This window comes from Mobula birostris, chromosome 14 (genome assembly GCF_030028105.1).
Source record: "Mobula birostris isolate sMobBir1 chromosome 14, sMobBir1.hap1, whole genome shotgun sequence".
NCBI lineage: Eukaryota > Metazoa > Chordata > Chondrichthyes > Myliobatiformes > Myliobatidae > Mobula > Mobula birostris.
Genome location: NC_092383.1, coordinates 54,622,917 through 54,645,787, shown reverse-complemented (window position 1 = coordinate 54,645,787; position 22,871 = coordinate 54,622,917). Strand labels below are relative to the sequence as shown.

The window sequence follows — 22,871 nt, the reverse complement described above, 5'->3', positions numbered from 1 at the left end:
CAAACTGTACTAAGCTGAACTGAACTCTGCGTCATTTGAGACTGATCATTTTACCCCTAGACTGCAATAGAGCTTGTTTGATTCCTATTACCCTAGTTCTGTGTACATGTGTGTTTTATCATTGCTAACCTGTTGTATTTATATCCTTACGATTAGAGTACTGTGTTACTTGTTTCTTTAATAAAACTTTCTTAGTTCCAGTAATCCAGACTCCAACTAAGTGGTCCATTTCTGCTGGTTTGGCAACCCAGTTATGGGGTACGTAACACTAGTGATCCACCATCTTCTCATCACCTAACCTGACCCTTTAGGTCCAAACAACAGGTCCTGACGAAGGGTCTCGGCCTGAAACGTGGACTGTACCTCTTCCTAGAGATGCTGCCTGGCCTGCTGCGTTCACCAGCAACTTTTATGTGTGTTGCCTTTAGGTCCAAGTCAGTTTGGCACATGACTTTAAGGGGAACTTGTGGATACTGCTGTTCCCACATGTCTGCCCCCTGCCCGATGATGGAGTTGCACGATTGAAATGTTGAGTGAGTAAACGCTATAGGTAGGGATAGCGTGTTGGTTAAGCTAGCTGTTTTGTCCTGGATGGTATCAAGATTTTAGTAAAGGTAAGCACAGGTTCTTTAAAAGCTGCAGTTTACTTGATGGAGGAGTTGGTTTTGCCATTGTATACAGTGTAAGATGTACATTCGCTCTCAACTGTGAAAAATGTATTCTGGCATTTTACCAGGGAATGCAATTTGCTCTTTTGTACAAGTGTCTGTTCAGTGATAATTTTCTTCATTGTGAGTACTATAAAACTTGTATAATTAGACAATCTAAGTGAATTTTTTTGTTATAAACAGTTGCTCTTGAACCACACAATTCTTCACCAGTCTAATAGAGGGTGGAATTTGCATTTATGTTCAGTGTTGGCAATTAAGAACCTTTTATTAAAGCAATAATGCTTCCATTTTCCTGACTTCAACAAGTCTGGAAGACACACATGAGGGACGATTAGCCGTAAGAATAACGGTAAAGCTATCACAGGTCACTGTTATTTTTGATGTTCACACTTGCCCAAGTGACCCAGTAGGTCAGAAAGTTGTTGAATTTATCCGAGACACAAGGCAGGTACGATCCCAAAGGACAGCATTCAATCACATGAAAGGGTAAATACTGGTGTAATAACTTCCAGAAGTTGGGGTCTTAATCCTTCAGCATTTATCTCTAGGAATTTTTGTTTATATTTTCCTGTTTCACTTCCATCTCCTTTCTCCTCGCTTCAATTTCTGAGCATGATGTTATAATAAATTTAATATACTGGCAAATGTCCCACCAAATGGCTGTTGTGTTAAAACAATGACTGTCGGCTCCAATTTGCTTAGGTCACCCATCAAAATGGCAGTGTAAGATAGTTTGTGGTTTTCTGATTCTGGCATAGCATTTTGTAGTCTCTCCATAAAGATCAGCTTTCTGTTAACCATTTAAGCATTCAGCATTGTAAAGCTAATCAGTATAAAATATCTGAATTTCCAGTACAGAATACCGTATATACGAGGGGAGATTGATAAGTTCGTGGCCTAAGGTGGAAGGAGTCAATTTTAGAAAACCTAGCACATTTATTTTTCAGCATAGTCCCCTCCTACATTTACACACCTAGTCCAGCGGTCATGGAGCATACAGATCTTGGACCTCCAGAAAGTGCCCACAGCAGGGGGTGAGTGATAAGTTCATAACCTAAGGTAGAAGGAGATGAGTTATACAGCTCTCGTTACATGCACATGCAGCTCAACTCTTTGAGTGATTATGCAGGAAGTTTGAAGTTAATAACTCATCTCCTTCTACCTTGGGTCCAAGATCTGTATGCTCTATGACCTCTGGACTAAGTGTGTAAATGTAGGAGGGGACTATGTTGAAAAATAAATGTGCCAGTCAACCAGAGAACTAGACTTGTAGTATTCTACATTACCAATGTCCAACAGGGTCTTGTGATCACAAAATGACTGCACAGCTTGTTGGACGGCACACTGCCTCCATGCATTACCTCTACCACCTTCCTCCTGGGGTTGCTGTAGTGGGCAGCAACACAATACGCAAGAAGCCCTGCTCCATCACTATTTAGCAGCTCACTGACGGGGTAGACCTGTACTACTTGATGTTCTTGGTATCAGCAGTGTCTTGCGATTGTTTAGGAAAGAAAGACGTAAAAGACAAACAATTACACCTCTGTTTGGGCTCAGAGGCCGCTGCGACCGAGCATGCCAACTTATTGGAAGATTTTTGACATGCAGTCTGGAGTTGACCAGTCTCGTGCAAAGTTCTTAACTGCTGGCTTGAATTGGTGTAAAGATCTGTCAGTTTTAAGGCCCCATTAAATATTATAGCAATGCTTTGAAAATTACATACATTTGTGGGTTGAATAATTATAACCCTCTTTAACTACTAAGTATTACTAGAGCCATTACTTTCTTAATTATTACAATTAAAAGTAGCAACATCATGAACAGCCTCATTTTCAATTGGTGGGCCCAGCCTGAGCTGAGTGAGATCAGAGAGCAATGAATTACAATGTTCCAGCAAGGAAACAAAATCACCAAGAGATCCTCTATCTCAGGACATGTCTCAAAATTTGTATACTTATGCAAAATCACATTTTCCCTCCCTCAATCATCCTCATTAGTAACACACCCTTATAAGTATAAGCTAATTGAATGGCGGAACGTGCAAGAGAAGGTGAATGTTTGTCTCGCGTTGTGCTCCACTTTAGAGAGCTGAAAACTTAAGCGATGTGAAACTGACGCTTAGTTCAGATCAGCTATGATCTTACTGAAGGTGGTAGCAGATTTATCGCATGTCTGGTCTATTCTCTAAATTTTATTTTGTATTCTCTTAGAGCTACACAGCCCAGAAGTGAACCTTCAGCCCAACTTGTCCATGCTGACCAAGATGTCTATGAAGGCTAGTTCCACTTGCTTGCATTTGACCCACAAGCCTATAAGGTTTTTTTTTGTCTAAATGTGTTTTAAATGTTGTAATTTTACCCACAGCTACAGTTTCCTCCGGCAATTGGTCACACAAGCACAACACCCTCTTAGACCTATGCCCCTAGTTTTAGATTCACCTACCTTGTGTAAAATAGTGACCATCCACCTTATGTTATCTATTCCACATGCATTGATAATGTCACCTCTCAGCCTCCTTCACTCCAGAGTGAAAGTCCCAGCCTATCCATCTTTCGTATGGCTGAACCAGAATTGCACACAATACTCAAAGACTGGTTTTGTGTATTATAAAAATATTGAAATCTACAGCATATTACAACCCCTTTGGCTCACAATGTTGTGCCAACCATGTAAACTGCCTAGAATTTTCCTACCGCATAGCCCTCTATTTTTCTGAGCTCCATGTACTTGTCTAAGAGTCTCTTACAAGACCCGATTGTGTCTTGTAGTGTTCTGACTGGCACACTAGTCATGAACATCGAGATTTGACGTGGTCAGTATATCATAAAAGCATGAGAACATTTTATGAAGGAGCTCTTCCATGGCTTGGGAAGTGAGTTTACTGATACAATACTGGTCATGCACAGCAGCAAGATCTGAGGTATGCTTGTTGGTCTATGCTGGGTTACATAATCAGGTGTGAGGCATTGTAAAGGACTTTAGCCTTTGAATTGGTGGTAGGAAGCAGCAAAGGAAACTAATAGTGGAAGACTGCCATGGAGGATTACGATCAGTGGCTTCCCAGCCCATGATACAAAGACAGCTGGTCTAGTGGCTTTCCTGGGCAGAGTGAAATTGCAGAAATTCAGGAAGAGCAGATTAGGTTTAAAGGTGTTTAACCTGATGGGGAAATAATTTGGAGATGTTGACTATTTAAACCAACCAAGCACATTTTGAACTGTAGAGGTCCCCAAGTGTCCGGAAATGTAAGTGAATAATATTTGCATTTTTAAGTACCATTTATGACCTCATAATGTTCCAAAGAATGCTAAAATCCAGCTAATAGCTATAAATTAGTTACAGATTAGTAGGCAGCAAGGAGATAATCAGCATTGTGATAAGGTACATTTTACTGGTGGTGGTGATGAGAAAACTGTTGTTCAGAATGCTGGTCTCTTTTGCTTGTTTTAAAACTGCCCCATGAAATCTTTCACCATCTCTGTCTCAGCCAGATGGCTTCACCAGTAGCGTGAACTGGGTGAACCTGGCTCACTGCTCAAGTGGGGTAGTGCTGCTGAAGAATGTTGTGACACACACTTTCAGTTCCATCTACTCTATACATAGAGCTAAAGATTAACTACTCAACAACATTTTTAAAAATACGGATATCTAAATCTTGCACTGAAAATGCTGGCAACAAGCACAGAAGATGTACAGAGAAAGTTGTCATTCTGCTTTGTTTTGAAAATGGTTGCCTTTCAGAAATATTGAACTGGATCTGGCCTTTATCTTGGAAATAGCTTGCACTCTCCCCTGCCCTCCCAGGCTTGGCCCACAGTTGCCCTAATCTTTGGCAGCTATGCGGTTCCAGATAACCTTTTGCTGTGATAGGGAGCAGAAGCTTGTGCTGTGCTGTGAGAAAACATGTTTCCATTAATTAGGGACATATGGAAACATTGAGATAATATTTTTTTTTGGCATGTGCCTGCGTGCGTGCAAGTCTGTGTGTCTGCATGTGCGTGCGTGATGATGTCTTTTTCATGACTTTTTACAAGGCACAGAGCGAGGGAGAGACTGTGTGGCGCACCACTCCTCACACAGACATTTTCGCAGTATTTTTCCCTTTTATTTTACAAGGTCGAGTTGTGATCTCGACACTCAACCCGGCACGGATGGAAAGCGTACTCGGGAGCGGACCCAACTGGTTTTGAACTCAGGAACCTCCGCTCCCAGGTCCGGCGCTGATGTCATTGCGCCACCAGCCGGGAAAAAAAATATATTTTATTAACCTTATTTAGTGATACAGTACAGTAACAGGCCCTTATTTAGACATCAGTACAGTAACAGGCCCTTATTTAGAGATACAGTACGGTAACAGGCCCTTGCATCTCGATGAGTCCCTGCTGACTAATTAAGCCCATGTAACTACAAACCTGCACGTCTGCAGGAACGCCACCAGTCATGGGAGGACATACAAACACCTTACAGATAGCAGGAGAATTGAATCCAGGTCACTCGCACTATCTTAACATTATGTTAACTGCTAAGCGACTGTATAAAACAAAAATAGTTAAGCTAAATTCATCTAAAGCACAACTAATGTAAAATAGATAGTAGATATAAGTGTAATGCCCTGGTTAAGTTTTTGACTGCTATACTTGGGTATTTCATTTTAGCAGTTTTCTGCAAAAGCAGTGTGGCCTGCTGTAGAATGTTTTGGTTTCGGCTAAAGATAAGAAGCCATGTAGATCAACTTAGGGGTGTTGCGTCAACCAATCAGGATGGTGGGATCAGGATGGTGGGCTCTTCTAGAGAGAGCGGAGTGGAGAGAGATTTCTGCTTTGGGGTCTATTGGCAGGAGGTGCAGAATGGGGCACAAGGGAAGATCCCGCAGAATGCAGTTCAAAGAAGAGTCCCTGTTGCAAGAAGTGCTTTGTTCAGGTGGATGGCTCCAAGGAGGAAGGGCCAGTACTCCTGAGAGAGAGCCAGTTTGTTCGAGTTGGACTTCGAGGGAAGTTCAGAATGTGGTGGTGCTTTCTCACAGACTGTGGGTCCAGTGTGTAAGAGATATACCCCTGAATACTCCAATATGACCTTCAATGGTCATGTGCACATTGGACTGGTTTAACTTTAATGGGCCCTTTTATTTTCTTTTTTCCTTTTCATTAATTGCTTACTTTTAGAAGATTTTCTGGCCCCTCACAGTCTTGCTTGAAATATCCATCTTCTCCACAGTTGTAACAGAAAAGTCTGGTTGCTTTTCTAGTCAAGGGACCGATTTCAACAGCATTCCACTGTGTCGTAAGTCCTACAGGTGGGTCGGGTTTCCCAACAGATGTGCCACGTTTCGCTGAAACCTTAGCAGACATCCATTGAGACAGGTCATGTTAGTGAAGTTTTGTGACTTCATTCGAATGAGTGCTGCCATTTGAGATCTGTCAGCCATGGCTGCTGTAAGGATGGGTGACCAGATGCAGAGTGTGCAGCAACAGGGCAGAACTGATCAGCACAGCCTTTCCTGTTACTGCACTCCATTCTGCAGGGCCCTCCAACAGCGGGATGTATGAGCCCCTGCTGCTCCATGGACCTACCACTAACTTGCAACAGGACCTGGCCCCATTGGTTTCTCATCACCAATACTGCCTGACCAGCTGAGTGTTGCCTTGTAAACTGGATACGTGTGTATCAGTCTCCATTGACTAATAATCTCTGCTCTTAGCATTTTATTTCCTAATTTAAAAAAAAACCTGACTGTAGTACCTCCTGTACCTAATAAAGTGGCCACTGAGTGTAAGTTTGTAGTCATTTGCAGCTGTAGCCCATCCTGTTCAAGCTTCAATGTGTTGTGCATTCAGAGATGCTCTTCTGCACCACTGTTGTAACGTGTGGTTATTTGAGTTATTGCATTCCTGTCAGCTTGAACCAGTCTGGCCATTCTCCTCTTGGGTCTCATTAACAAGGTATTTTTGCACACTGGATGTTGTTTTTTTTGATTTTTGCACCATTCTCTGTCAACTCTAGAGACTGTTGTGCGTTCAAATCCCAGGAGGTCAATTTTTGAGATACTCAAACCACTCCATCTGGCAATCATTCTACAATCAGTCACTTAGTTCACATTTCTTCCCTTTTCTGATGTTTGGTCTGAACAAAAACTGAACCTCTTGACCATGTCTGTATGCTATTTTTATCGCTGCTGCAAGACTGTCTGATGAGATAATTGCATTAATAAGCAGTTGTACCTAATCACGTGGACACTGGAGTGTAACTGCCTCAGGGGTGTTGCCTCTAGAAAATTTCAGACTTGATTAAATCTAAATGTTGTGGGATTTTCACGCACTACAGTTTCTAGAGTTTGCAGGGAATAGGGCTAGAAACAAAAAACACCCAGGGAGTGGCAGCTCTGTGGGTGAAAATGGCTTGTTAGTAAAAGAGGTCAGAGAAGAATGGCCAGACTGGATCAAGCTGACAGGAAGGTGAGATTAACTCAGATAACCACGTGTTGTAACAATGGTGTGCAGAGGCGCATCTCTGACTGCACAACATGTTTAATCCTGAAGTAGCTGAAGAAGACCATGAACATACACTCATTGACCACTTTAATAGATATAGGAGGTACCTAATAAAGTGACCAAAGCATATACTTCTCTGTTCAAAGTCATGAGCTGTTTATAGACTGAACAATAATTCATAATCATTTTCTACACAGTGTAATTCCTACAGCCCTATTTCTACACCAGTACACTATTAAACCGCCTCGATTTAGAGTATAGCTGAGACAGCTTGTGAATATTGTGCTGTACATATTAGTGGTTTCCCATATATTTGCAACTCAGTTACTTTGTGCAAGAGAAGATGTTCTATCTTCTGGCGAAGTGTCTTGATGGACATGGAAGAGTGGTCCAGGGAGCTGCAACAGGGAAGAGTCGCTTTGAAACACTGTGAAGAGAGGTGAAAACAGGTCCAGTGACAAAATCCCTCTAAAGGTGGTGGAAATTGTGAAGGTTTTGTGTGCAGAGGCTGGGAGCTGGGGAGGTAGAATGAGGGGAGCTCTATCCTTGCTGCAGCTGCATGGAGAGAGCATGTGACCAGAGATGTTGGAAATAAGAGGCATGATTGAGGGCTGTGTCATCTGTGGTAAATGGGAAGCCACAGATTTAAAAAAGACTTATTTCTTCTGTTTGCATCAGAACTGGCTAGTCCTGCTGTAACCCAGTTTGTTTTTCCTCTCCACAAATACTGTCTATCTTGGGTAATTCCAGTCTTCTCACTTTGGGTTCCGATCCCAGCACACCTCTGACCTGAATTTTACAGCTTTCACAGAGTCCTCTGTTTGCTTTCTCTCAAGCTTTCCTCATTAATCTCACAAACAGACAGCTCTGTGAAACTCTGCTCCCCTGTAAAGTTATATTCCATTTGTCCTGTCCAACCCTTCATCCATCCACAGCAGGCATATGGCAATTTAAATATCCAGCTGTTCTCCAAGACATACAACATCTTACAGAAATATTTAGTTCTCATTTCACCTTGGCTTGGTTAAACTCTTGAATTCCCTACTTGTGAAATGGTGTTGCTCATAGCATCTGCTTTCCGAAGAGTGTTTACAGAAATGCAATAGTTGCTGGTCTTGATAGGAGCATCCACTTACTATCAATGAATTCTAATTTTTATAAAAAGGCTGAAGTTCCCCAGTGAAGCAAACTCGATCCTCTAATATTCCCACAGAGGCATTTTCAATAAGGCTCTTTATTTTAAAATGTATAAATGTTTCCATTTAATTTTTTAAGATTATCGAGTTTCTTGTTAAGTTGTCTTGACCTATGAAACCAGTTTTCTGCAGTTGCCCACGAGCTGAGGATTCTCTGGTAGTTATTGAATGACTGTCCTTTCAGTTGAAGCTGCTGTCCTTTCAGGATTGCTAGGCCATTAATATTCAGCTCATCTCTTCAGCATTTTAGTTTTCTTTTGCATTTGACAACCAATTTTTAACATTTTCCTGCATTGGCAAACAACATTCACAAGGTGCAATTATGTCAATCCAATAATATGCCAAGAACTGTTTTGCATTAAAATTATTTGTAATTTGTTCCTATGGATCCTAATAATCGAAAGGCCATCAGTTATTTTTCTTGCTAAAATAGTGCATAGATGGCCGTGAGGTTATTGATTAGTTGGTTTTGATTCATTATCTATCTAGTCCATAGCATTAATGATTGTCAGCTTAGAACCAAGCTTCCTTTCAGAGACAGATTGTGATCTAGTACTCGTAATAATTGTTTAGAATCACCTTGAGTTCTTAATTACACAGCCTAGCATGAAAGGACAGCCAAATTAAACAAAACCACTCATGATTGCAGGCTTCACTGTACAATTATTTATCTACTATTATATAATATAGATTTTTTTCAATTTCTAATTTGATTAAGTTAATTGAGCAGCTGGGCTTGTACTCTGTAGCCTTGAAATACCGTTTCTATTTTTTTCTTGCATGAGAACAGGAATCAGAATAAAGTTTAATATTACTGGCATATGTCATGAAACTTGGTAACGTAGTACAATGTAATACATGATAATATACAGAAAAAATAAGTAAATCTATTACAGTAAGTCAAATATCTAATATATATACAGTGGCATGCAAAAGTTTGGACACCCCGGTCAAAATTTCTGTTACTGTGTATAGCTAAGCGAGTAAAAGATGGAACTGATTTCCAAAAGGCATAAAGATAAAGATGACACATTTCTTTAATATTTTAAACAAGAAACTTTTTTTATTTCCATCTTTTACAGTTTCAAAATAACAGAAAAGGAAAAGGGCCCAAAGCAAAAGTTTGGGCACCCTGCATGGTCAGTACTTGGTAACACCCCTTTTGGCAAATATCACAGCTTGTAAACGCTTCCTGTAGCTAGCTAAGAGTCTTTCAATTCTTGTTTGGGAGATTTTCACCCATTCTTCCTTGGAAAAAACTTCTAGTTCTGTGAGATTCTTGGGCTGTCTTGCATGCACTGCTCTTTTGAGGTCTATCCACAGATTCTCGATGATGTTTAGGTCGGGGGATTGTGAGGGCCATGGCAAAACCTTCAGCTTGCACCTCTTGAGGTAGTCCATTGTGGATTTTGAGGTGTGTTTAAGATCATTATCTTGTTGCAGAAGCCATGCTCTTTTCATCTTTGGCTTTCTTATAGACAGTATGAAGTCTGCTTCCAGAATTGACTGGTATTTAATTGAATTCATTCTTCCCTCTACCAGTGAAGTGTTCCCCGTGCCGTTGGCTGCAACACAAGCCCAAAGCATGATCGATCCACCCCCGTGCTTAACAGTTGGAGAGGTGTTCTTTTCATGAAATTCTGCACCCTTTTTTCTCCAAACATACCTTTGCTCATTGTGGCCAAGAAGTTCTATTTTAACTTCATTAGCCCACAGGACTTGTTTCCAAAATGTATCCAGCTTGTTTAGATGTACCTTTGAACCTTTTGAATAGAACACGAACGAACGCACACAGACACACACACACCAAATAGTTAAATTTAAAATAGTGCAAAAAACAGAAATAATAAAAGTGAGGTCATGTTGATGGGTTCAATGTCCACTTAGGAATCAGATGGCAGAGGGGAAGAAGTTGTCCCTGAATCGTTGAGTGTGTGCCTTCAGGCTTCTGTACCTCCTTCCTGATGGTAAGGAAGAGGGCATGTCCTGGGTGATGGGGGTCCTAAATAATGGATGCCACCTTTCTGAGGCACTGCTCTTTAAAAAAGTCTTGGATACTATGGAGGCTAGAATGCAAGATGGAGCTGACCAATTTTACATCTTTCTGTAGCTTCTTTTGATCCTGTGCAGGTGCCCACCCCCCTCACCCCATACCAGACAGTAATGCAGTCTCTCAGAATGCTCCCCACGGTACATCTGTAGAAGTTTTCAAGTGTTTTAGGTGACAAACCAAATCTCCTAATGAAACATAGTTGTTCCCTTGCCTTCTTTATAGCTGCATCGATATGTTGGGATCAGGTTAGATTCTCTCAGGTTTTGACACCCAGCAACATGAAATTGCTCACTCACTCTAATTCTGATCCCTCTATGAGGATTGGTTTGTGTTCCTAGGTCCTATGCTTTCTGAAGACCACAATCAGTTCTTTATTCCACCTTAATGTTCTTTTTAGACATTCCATTAAAAAAATGATCCCAAAGGATGGGTTAAAATTGTAGAAGAATGGCATGTGACATAACTTAAATTTTGGGTGATTGTGTTGAAAGACTGATATTAATTAGACACCCATTACAACCAATATATCCTTCCTGTTGAAGGCAGTAGAAGAGAAATGGGTTGATGGAAGATGATATGTAATCATCTTCACCAAGTCAATTCATCATCAGCCAATTCAATTTCACCTTTTTCTACTGCCTATAGTGGAAAAATTGCCTTCAGTCAGAAAACATAGCTGCTGCTTCATAGCTGTTACCTGTGGGTACATGGCCACAAAATTTCTTGCCTTTTGCTATCCTGGTGATTAACAGTCATCTTATCTGGTGGCCACTGCACCAAGTAGCCAAACTCAATACGTACTTGCAGAGATAAGTAATTTTGTGGTTAGAATGTAGTGTAAGGCAAGCCGAATCAGAGAAATATCAAGAATTGCAAATATTCCCATTGCTGTGAAAATGCTAGCCATCCAAATTATATTGAAGTTGTCTTCATAGATCCTACGTCCTCAGCCCTTCCATTGTAGTCCTTGCCCATTTGGACTCCAACTTCGTTATCCCCTTAGTCAGCAAGCTTGCATTCTCATTTAAACTCTCCTGAGTGCTTTCATGTTCAAACTTGCAAAAGTCTAGTTTGGTCTTTAGGGTGGCTCCCAATTTTCACCCTCTGTCATTCAGCTCATTGCAAAGCAGATCATTTTAAATTTAATTCAATGATTCCTCATGGCCCAATGCGTGTAAATCCAATGCAAGTTTATATTGGGTTGCCAGACTCTCAAAAACATTTAACTTGTTCATCCTTGGTCAGTAGCACTAAATATGCTGCACAGTAGCGACAGCTCTACTTTAAGTGCATGACCATACACTTTCCAACATTGTACTTCATTTGCCACTTCTTTGCTCATTCCCCTAAATTAAATCTCTCTGCAGGCTCTCTTGTTCCCTTGACACTACCCGCTCCTCCCCCTATTTTTGTATCTTCGGAAAATATAGCTTTACAGTCGTACTGAAATACTTTGAAGATCACCACTGTAAAGCAAAGCTGAGATGAGATTGAAAATTAGACTGAGATGTCCCTAGAGCTGAGAGTCAATTTTTAAAAGGTGATCTTCAATGTATAACTTGAATGGCTAATTAGCAACTTCTGAGCAATTGGAATATTTCAATTCCTGAAAGCAAATATGGAAGAAAAGCCTGTGATCCATTTGGACAAGAGAATTGGCTGAACGTGTGTCAGTATCTGACATCTGCACCATTGCAAATAACATCGGGGCAAGAAGGACAATGCAGTGTGCTGTAGTGAGGTCATTTTCATTTTGTCAGGTGATGCTGTTGCAGTGAATGAGATGGCATGAATACTGGGGAACCACTTCATGTCTCCAGACTTAGCAAATGAAGTAAACCAAATTCAAATTGGACTACAAACTCCAGAGAAATGTCAGAGAAGGTGACTTACGAATTTCAAGAGCCATGACTTGAAAGAGAAGGGTTCAGTGTCTGGAGGGAAAGTCAGTTAGTAAGAGTGAATGAAAGCCAAATGGCAAAGGGAGTAAATAGAGTAAAAAATGATTGAGTTAATAGTGTGTGGCAATTGACTGAAAATTAGAACTACTGTAGTGGCTAAAGTTATTTGCAAAGTTTAGTGTTGTAGTTGTTCAGGAGATGTTCCTTATAATTATTATATTATACTGGTGAAGTGATCCACATGAATTATCAGCATCTACAATGCTGAGATATAGAGTTTACTTATAGGGTAGATAAAGCAGTGAACAAGTTCATATTTTTAGATTTAAAGCAATGTAATGCCCTGGTTACGGTTTATACTACTATGCTGTAGGTATTTAATTTCAGCAGCTGTCTGCAAAAGCAGTGTGTCCTGCTGGTAGAATGTTTTTGTTTTGGCTAAGATACGCAGCCCCACTGCTCAACTTAGGAATGTTGCGTCAGCCAGTCAGGATGGTGGGATCTGGAGAAAGCGCTAGAGAGTGCGGGGTGGAGAGAGATTTGTGATGGACAGCAGTGTGGTTCGAGGTCTTTTTGGCGGGAACTGCAGAGAGGACAGGAGGGAAGATGCTGCAGAATGCCATGGGAAGGAGAGTTCCCTTTGCAAGAATTGCTTTGTGTGGATGAATGGCTCCAAGGAGAAGGGCCAATACTCCCGAGAGGGAGCTAGTTTGTTTGAGATGGATTTAAAGAGAAGTTTGAATGATGGCTAGTTCTTCCATGCAGGCCTTGTGTTTGGGACCATGAGTACCAGTTACACTGGCTTTGGAAGATATGAGCTCCAATGTTATGTGCACATTTAGACTGGTTTCACTGTAATGGGCCCTTTTGTTTTTTTTTTCTTTCTTTTCTTTCTCTAAATAACTTCGATAAAGTTGAAATTTGTAAATATACTTTCGTTATGATTTTGATCATAACCAATGTTATTTCTTGATGACCGGTAATTGAGCATGGGCAGTAGTTACACAGCACTCGTCTAATCAAGGTTTCTGTAATCGGAACATTACGATGTTTCTGTTTGGTTGAACCCCAAATCATACTGACCCCAGATGTATATTGTTCATGGAAGGTGGCCTGCTCACCGCTGAATCACGCGGTTGTTAGCAGAGCTGGCTAACGAGCTGAGTTTGCATACAAGCCCCGGTAAGGGGCTTACAGCTGTATCTATGAGAAATGTACATTGCATCAACCACTTCAACTGTAAAGTGACTACACTCTTATAGAGTCACAGAGAAGTACAGCACAGAAACAAGCCCTTTGGCCCATCTACTGCATACCAAAACCATTTAATCTGCCTACTCCCAACAACCTGCACCGCGACTATAGTCCTCTATATCCTTACTATCCACGTACCTATGCAAAACTTCTTTAAAACATTGAAATCGAGTTTGTATTGACCACTTGTACTGGCAGCTCATTCCACACTCTCACCACCCTCTGTGGCTACATCCACACTAGACCAGGTAATTTTGGAAACGCCGGTTTCACGTAAAAACAAACACACATCAAAGTTGCTGGTGAACGCAGCAGGCCAGGCAGAATCTCTAGGAAGAGGTGCAGTCGACGTTTCAGGCCGAGACCCTTCGTCAGGACTAACTGAAGGAAGAGTGAGTAAGGGATTTGAAAGTTGGAGGGGGAGGGGGAGATCCAAAATGATAGGAGAAGACAGGAGGGGGAGGGATGGAGCCAAGAGCTGGACAGTTGATTGGCAAAGGGGATACGAGAGGATCATGGGACAGGAGGTCCGGGAAGAAAGACGGGGGGGGGGGGACCCAGAGGATGGGCAAAAGGTATATTCACAGGGACAGAGGGAGAAAAAGGAGAGTGAGAGAAAGAATGTGTGCATAAAAATAAATAACGGATGGGGTACGAGGGGGAGGTGGGGCTTAGCGGAAGTTAGAGAAGTCAATGTTCATGCCATCAGGTTGGAGGCTACCCAGACGGAATATAAGGTGTTGTTCCTCCAACCTGAGTGTGGCTTCATCTTGACAGTAGAGGAGGCCGTGGATGGACATGTCAGAATGGGAATGGGACGTGGAATTAAAATGTGTGGCCACTGGGAGATCCTGCTTACACACATTCTTTCTCTCACTCTCCTTTTTCTCCCTCTGTTCCTCTGAATATACCTCTTGCCCATCCTCTGGGTCCCCCCCCCCGTCTTTCTTCCCGGACATCCTGTCCCGTGATCCTCTTGTATCCCTTTTGCCTATCACCTGTCCAGCTCTTGGCTTTATCCCTCCCCCTCCTGTCTTCTCCTATCATTTTGGATCTCCCCCTCCCCCTCCAACTTTCAAATCCCTTACTCACTCTTCCTTCAGTTAGTCCTGACGAAGGGTCTCGGCCTGAAACGTCGACTGTACCTCTTCCTAGAGATGCTGCCTGGCCCGCTATATTCACCAGCAACTTTGATGTGTGTTGCTTGAATCTCCAGCATCTGCAGAATTCCTGTTGTTCACGTAAAAACCAGGCGTTTTTGAAAATACCTCCGTCCACATTAAAATTGATATTTGAGCGAATCTCCTCCTACTGGGCATGCGCAGGACACACAGAAAACAAGTGAAGAGGAAACGGTATACTTGGTGCGTGTTTGTCCAGTTACAGACTAGAAAAACTTAAAAGGAAATTGCCAAACGAAAGACTTGGTGCAGGTTTATCCAGAAATATTTCCTACAGCCATAGTTTCTTCACCAATGAAAGGGATGACAGCTACAACTAAATGCAATAAGGCTTGTTACTGGGCAAAAGTGAAATTTGGTGTTATCTCATTTGTTTGCCTTTACTTTTGCCATGTTTTTGTGTATTATTTTGCTGTATTTAACATGTGCAATAAAACGAGTTACTGGGCAAAAGTGACAATTGCATCTATTGAATGTTTGCACAAGCAATACATTAATAAAGCACCTTGTTAAATGTATAAAATATGTCTGCATCAGTGTTATCTTGTATTTCCATACAATGTTACATGAGGCTGTTACACATCTATTGTCAGATATTGTTGTGGTGATGTTGGAGGTTGTGTTCAAGAAAACAATGAAATGTCACACTGCCACCACCATTTGTTCCGGCACGTCATGACAGCGGTTTTAAAAATAGCCGGTTACCCCATACACACTACAACGCCCAACCAGCATTTTCAGATTTAAACACTCTGGAGGGTGTTTTAGAAAAGCTCCGTTTTTGGGGGAGGAAAATGACGTTTCAGTGTGGACAGAGGGTCAAAGCGAAGAGAAAAAGCTTTGGTTACAAATTTATCCGGTCTAACGTGGACATAGCCTGAGTGAAGAAGATTCCCTTCATGTTCCCACTAAATTTCTTATCTTTCACCCTTGAGTCATGACCTGTGATTGTAGTCCCACCCAACCTCTGTGGAAAAAACCTGCTTGCATTTACTCTCTCTATACTCCTCATAATTTTGTATACCTCTATCAAATCTCCTCTCAATCTTCTATGTTCTGAAAAAAAATACTGTCCTAGACTCGGCAACATCCTTGTAAATTTTCTCTGTACTCTTTCAACCTTGTTTACATCTTTCCTATGAGGAGGTGACCAAAACTGCACACAGTACTCCAAATTAGGCTTTATCAACGTCTTAACATAATGTTATCAACATAACATTCCATCTTCTGTACTCAATACATTGATTCTATAATTCTATATTGACTCTATAATCAATACATTGATTCTATAAATGACGTTTTGATTGTGTCTCTATCTTGTTACTTGGTGAACAGCAACATAGGAGCCTCTGGATATCACATGCAGAATGATCAAGATATGGCCCCTGTAGCTGCTGGGCTTCCTCAGAGTCTCTGACCCGACATGAAAACCAGCTTAATGTCATCATGTCACATAAATGCACAAATAAGGTTTCCCTCGACGGTGTTTTGGCAGTCTTGATACTTAACCTGTTAATCAATTTATCCTGACATCATCTGCTTGACAGCACAAGGGAACAGGAGTCAGTTTTAAAATCAGATTGCTCACACAAAATTGCTTGCTTTGTGATTAAACCCATCGTAGTATAATTATGCTGGATGGCTTTTACTGTACATGAATCAAGGTGTGTTTCCCCAGGCAAAAAAAAACTACAAAATAATCTAAATCAGTGATTGATTGGTTTGTAGCAGATTTTACTTCTGGTGATATACAAACTAGCTAGCACAGAAATGAGTGTAAAACGTTACTACTGAAATCTAGTATGATTTGCATCTGGTTTGCTGATTACATCCGCATTAGAAACACGTGGCTTATTTTCCTTTCATTCTTGGTTATCTCTACAAGTTATTAAAAACAAGTAACTGAAAAACAAACTCTAGATGGTGGAAACCAAGTAACAGAATACTGGAATCACTGGGTAGGAGAAGAGAAATGGTCATTGGTTCAAACTGAAGGTGCCTGCTCAGGACCGAGAAAAAGGCCAAAGTTAATTTTGAGTTATAGAGCTATACATAATAGAAACAGGCGCTTCAACCAACTTTTTTAATGCCATCTAAACTAGTCTCATTTGCCTGCATTTGGCCCCCATCCCTATCAATGTACCTGTGCAAGGGCCTTTTAAATGTTGTTGTTATGCCTGTTGTTGTTAAATGTCCTCTGGAAGCTTGATTTATATATGCAGCACTCTCTGTGTGAAGCTGTTGTTGCTCAGATCCTTCTGAATCTTTCCCCTCTCACCTTAAACTACGCTGCTGCTGCAAGTAAGCTTTTCATTCTACATGTATTTGTGTATACGACAATTATCTTTGGCCAATGCCCTCTGGTTTTTGATTCCCTTCCCCAGGAAGAGAGTCTATTCCCCTCATGATTTTACTCTCCTTATTCTCCTTTGGAATGTGTGAAGTCCCAGCCAATTCAACCTCTCCCTATAACTCAGGACCTCTAGTTCTGGCAACTTTCTCATGCACCTTATTTATTTAGAGATGCAGCACATAACAGACCCTTGCAGCCAAATGAGTTGCACCACCCAGCAACCCACCTATTTAGCCCTGGCCTAATCACAGCACAATTTACAATGACCACTTATTCCACTGACTGCCACGTGTTCAGACTAGGGAAGAAACTCTCACAGTTTACTGGAAGAACATGCAAACTCCTTACAGAGGGCGCCAGAATTGAACTCCGAGTTCCACTCCAGAATGCCCCAAGCTGTAATAGCGTCACACCAACTGCTACACTAGTGTGGTGCTCTACTTTGCACTCTTTCCAACTTGATGCTGCATTTCCTGTAAGCAGGCAACCAAAACTGTACACAATACACCAGGTACGGTGAGGCTGGCAGAGAAACGGATGATGAAAGAAAATACCTGATAGGGTGAGGACATTTGTATTGGAGAGAGATAAAATTGAGGTAATATGCAAAGGGCAGGAAAACTGGCCAGTTCAAAGTTAATTTATTATTCAAGTACTTATATGTCACCATCTGCTATCCTGAGATCCATTTTCTTGCGGGCATTCACAGTAAATACAAAGAAACGCAATGGAATTAACGAAAGACTGCACACAACAGGATGGACAAACAACCAATGTGCAAAGGAAAACAAAACTATGCAAATACAAAAAATGAAATAGTATTAATAATAAGTAAGCAATGGATATCAGGAACAGGAGATGAAGAGTCCTTGGGTTGTGGGAATATTTCAATGATAGAGTGAGTAAAGTTATGCCCTGTGGTTCAAGAGCCTGATGGTTGAGGGGTAATACCGGTTCCTGAGCCTGTACTGAGGTTCTTGAGGTTTCCTGTACCTCCTCCTTGATGGCAGCAGCAAGAAGAGAGCATGTTCAGGATGATGGAAGGCAAGTTGCCTGTAGTTGTTGAATTCAATATTGAGCCTAAAAGTCTGCGGCCCATCTAGATAAAAAATTAGGTACTGTTTTTCAAGTTTCCATGGTATCTTGTTATAATAGTGCAGATAACTTCAATTGACTTTATCATTATGATAAACCTGGACTCACCTTATCAGAGTTTCCCTTTGCGATGGCCAATCATTATCACTCTCTCTGCAACTTAAAACTAACCTGCTTTCTCAGTTCTGATAAAGGGTCAAAGTTCAAAGTACCTTTCTTATCAAGGTACATATATGTCACCATATACTACCTTGAGATTCATTTTCTAGTTGGCATTTACAGTAAATACAAAGAAATACAGTAGGATTTATGAAAAACTGTACATAAAGGCTGACCAACTTCAAATGTGGAAAAGAAGACAATTTGTGCAAATAATTAAAATAAATACTGAGAAAATGAGCTATAGAGCCCTTGAAAGTGAGCTTGTAGGTTTGGAGTTAGCTCAGCATTCTTGAGCTGAAACATGAATTCTGTACTTCCATTTTTGTTCTAGTTATTGGTTGGATAAGAATAGGCAGCTTCCGTTGATTTTATGTCACTGCTCACAAACAGAGATTGCTTGGAAATGAGATTAACACTTTCCTGCAAGAACTCTCCCCTCCTTTGCTCTGTACTTCCTTCCTTAATACATGCATCATTGAAGCTTATCATAAAAATCTGTACATCACTAGAAGCCATATTTGGAATTTACTATCTTGCTTCCCCTTCTATACAATTTTGCATCTATCCTTACAAGTATACTAAACAGGAGATCCTTTGTATTAACAAAAGCTGTTGGCCCTCGGTACTGAAAGTTCTCCCAATTAAAGCTGTTTTTTAATTGGTAAATATGTGTCCCTATTACTGCTGCAATGTGTTAGCTGTTAATCTTTTATAGTGAACAGGTTTGTGAGTTGAAAGTTAATTAAAGGAAGCACGCAGAAGTTATTTGAGAGTTATTCCAACAGTTGATTTACCGCCAGGTACATTTTTTATTCAAAACGAACCCTTTGGCAGCTCATTCAAAGCAGTAATGTCCCTATTGAGCAGCCTAGGCTGCAGTGGATGAGCAGGAATACAGATGTTGTCTCTATAACCAGGTCAGTTAACTTCACAAAATATTGCAAAATTTATTTAAAAGGGTTGTGTCTTACAGTGTATATGGGGTGTGTGGTTTCACCTGTTTCACAGATGCAGATCTTTAGTTATTTTCTAACTCTGAGCAAATTAATTTGCTACTCGTTTGTTGCTCTATGCCCTTGATTAGAAGCCTTCATTTATGGAGAGATTTTTATTATCATTAAGGATTGTATATAGTCTATATATATTTTGTCTGTTTCATGGGTAGATGCTGATGTTTGTTTTTCCCCATAGGAAGATGTAAAAATTCTAATCCATTACAAAAAAAACGAACAATTGCCACCAAAGGCCTCATTTGAACTGTACGATTCTGCTGATCCTCCTTGTGAAGCTTGGTTTGTTTGGGAGGTCGGGAGGAAGTATCAGAACCAATTTACAAATGAGATGGGATTAGGAGCAGAAACTGGCGTATTGTTGTGGGGGATGGGATCACTCCAGAGATTATAGTGGGAGGGAGGGAGGGAACGCCATCTCAGACCATGAGAGGCCTGCGTCGGGCATTTTCGTGCCTTACAAGATGCAGATTGGAAGTCTGTGTGGGGCGCCACTCCTCACACAAGACACTAGAGCAATGTGTGGTTAACTGCCTTGCTCAAGGACACGAACACGCTGCCACAGCTGAGGCTCGAACTAGCGACCTTCAGATCACTAGACAAACGCCTTAACCACTTGGCCATGGGCCCAACAACATAATGGGAATTGGGAATCAAACTAGGTTATTGCTCATTTTAGAATATAGAACATTGAAATCTACAGCATATTACAGGCCCTTCGGCCCAAAATGTTGTGCCAACCTACTCTAGAACCTGCGTTGAATTACCTTACCGCAGGGGTCCCCAACCTTTTTCGCACTGCGGACCGGTTTCATATTGACAATATTCTTGCGGACCGGCCGATTGGGGTGGGGGGTTGTGGTTAGGGTTGCCAACATACAAGGGTAGCAGTCAAATACGTAGTGTTTACCCCGAGAAAGACTACAATGACCATGAAGCCTTGTGCGGGCACCAGTGCACATGCGTAACTTGTGTATGCGTGTACGTCCTGTGACAAGAATACACATAGATTAAGATGTTAGCTGCCCTGTGCTGGCACCAGTGGGATCAGCAGTTGGTCTGCCACTTGTCTTCAGGAGAGAGAGAGAGATAAGGAAAACAATGGAGCAGCATTTGGAGAAGTTAATGAAGGAAGGAGAGCTGTCAAGAGCGGCTCCCCCTTTGAACCCTGAACTGTTTGAAGTGATGGACAGACAATACCCCAGCAGGGGGATAAAAAGGGACAGGTTCGCTAAGGCAGGACACACACGACACCCGAGGTAACGAGACCCTGGAAGCGGTGCTCCTCTCACAAGTCGGTGGGAAGCTTTTGGACGGCTGATCGCGGGATCAAGCCATAGACGCTCAGGGTGGAAAGGCACGATCGGCGGGAACCTGATGTGTGTCCACCCTTGCCTGGGTGCTGGGTTCACTGCAGAGAAACGATCGTATCTGGAAACGGAGGGGTCACGGTTGGTGACCTCAGATGACATCACAAAGGACTCGCCCGAAAGCTGACTGCGGAGGTCTGTGTGGAAGTCGTTTTGAATATTAATTCGTTTTGCTCTCTCTCTCCTTCCCCCACACTGTCTATCTCCCACGGCAGCGATTACTGCGAACTGAACTGAACTTTGCGTCACTTTGAAACTGGACATTTACCCCTAGACAACGATAGAGCTTGATTGATCCTGTTATCTTGATTCTGTGTACATGTATGTTTATCATTGCTGAACTGTTGCATTCATTATCCTTTTGATTAGAGTACTGTGTTGCTTGTTTCTTTAATAAAACTTCCTTAGTTCTAGTAATCCAGACTCCAACTGAGTGATCCATTTCTGCTGGTTTGGCAACCCAGTTACGGGGTACGTAACAGTCCCGATTTCTTAAAAATCGTTTTTGCCGATTCTGTTGGCGGTGGGGGTGGGGGGGGGGTGTTAATCACGACCGGAATATCGGCGATAAGTGGCTAATACACTCAATTTCGTTTCTAATAGGGTTTATCTAACGAATTTAATATTAAAACAGCACATATTTTCCTCGCATGAAAATAGCGATAAGTCAATTATCAGGGGAGCTTGAAATGAGTGTTGAACGAACTTCCAGTAGAAATGGTAGAGGCAGGTTCGATATTATCATTTAAAGAAAAATTGGATGGGTATATGGACAGGAAAGGAATGGAGGGTTATGGGCTGAGTGCAGCACGGTGGGACGAGGTGAGAGTAGCGTTCGGTACGGACTAGAAGGGCAGAGATGGCCTGTTTCCATGCCGTAATTGTTATATGGTTATATAAGTCACTTATATTAGCATCATAACATTTTAAGTAACGTTTGGATATTACACACACTGCGCATATTTTCCTCATATGAAAATATAAAATCATTGCAACATACCAATATCGCTGAATCATTGCGAGCCCTGGGCTGAATACTTGTTCCCTGCAACAACACGGTCCTATCGAGGGGTGATGGGAGACAGCAATACTTGAGGGGATTTCCTTATGTCCAGTCTATTCCACAATTTAGTTTTCATTACATTCATCGCAGAGATATGTTGGAAATGGAAGCAACGTTTTCAGTGCTTTCGTGGCTATCTCAGGATATTTAGCCTTGACTTTGATCCAGAATGCCGGCAGAGATGTTACGTCAAACATACTTTTCAGCCTGCCGTCATTTGCAAGCTTGAGGAGTTGATCTCCTTCCCGTGGATGACGCGCGGGTAACAACCTCGCGTGCGTTCAAGCTCAACAGGGCGTGACAGTGAATAAGGAAAGGTGTAGCTGACTCATATCGCCAAATCATATCGTTTCCTCGGGGCCCGGTAGCGCATGCCTTGCGGTCCGGCACCAGTCCGCACCCGGTGGTTGGGGACCGCTGCCTTACCGCATAGCCCTCTATTTTTTTAAGCTTCATGTACCGATTTAAGACTCTCTTAAAGTACTTATTGTATCGGCCTCCACCACCATCACCAGCAGTGCATTCCATGCACCCACCACTCTCTGTGTGAAAAAACTTGCCTCTGACATCTCTCTTGTACCTACTTCCAAGCACATTAAAATTATGCCCCCTCGTGTTAGCCATTTCAGCTGTGGGAAAAAGCCTCTGGCTATGGACACGATCAATGCCTCTCATCATCTTATACACCTCTATCAGGTCACATCTCATCCTCCTTCGCTTCAACAAGTAAAGGCCAAGTTCCTTCAACTTATTCTGATAAGTTTTACAAAAGTTCCCATGAAATCATGTAAAATCCACTAACAAGTTTTGATCAGCACTGATAAGGATGAGGAATACAGATGAATGTCATTTGAACCTAAGTTTACTCTGGCTTCAGTATTGCTTTGTTCTAGTTAAACTAGTTTTGCATTCTTTCTTTTCCAAGCCATATCAAGTTTCCATGCCATGTGGGTACACTTTCTAGCAGGTGTAAACTTGCTGATTGAGTCATTGGGCAGAATCTTGGCAATTGGAAGTTAACGTGGGGAAGTTGATGGGAGGAATCACAAATGATACAGAGTGTTGCTGAAGCCA

General features: G+C 41.7%; 1 protein-coding gene across 5 annotated transcripts in view; it reads left to right on the top strand.

Annotated features, from left to right (window-relative positions):
• Positions 1–22,871, top strand: part of LOC140209915 (alpha-1,3-mannosyl-glycoprotein 4-beta-N-acetylglucosaminyltransferase C-like) — a 163,556-nt gene that overhangs the window by 118,101 nt on the left and 22,584 nt on the right. The window contains exon 2 of one of the 5 annotated variants that reach the window (XM_072278581.1): positions 2,882–2,987. The exons of the other annotated variants lie outside the window; for them this stretch is intronic. The gene's annotated coding sequence lies outside the window, so the exon portion shown is untranslated. The remainder of the gene's footprint in view (positions 1–2,881; positions 2,988–22,871) is intronic. 5 annotated transcript variants of the gene reach the window in all.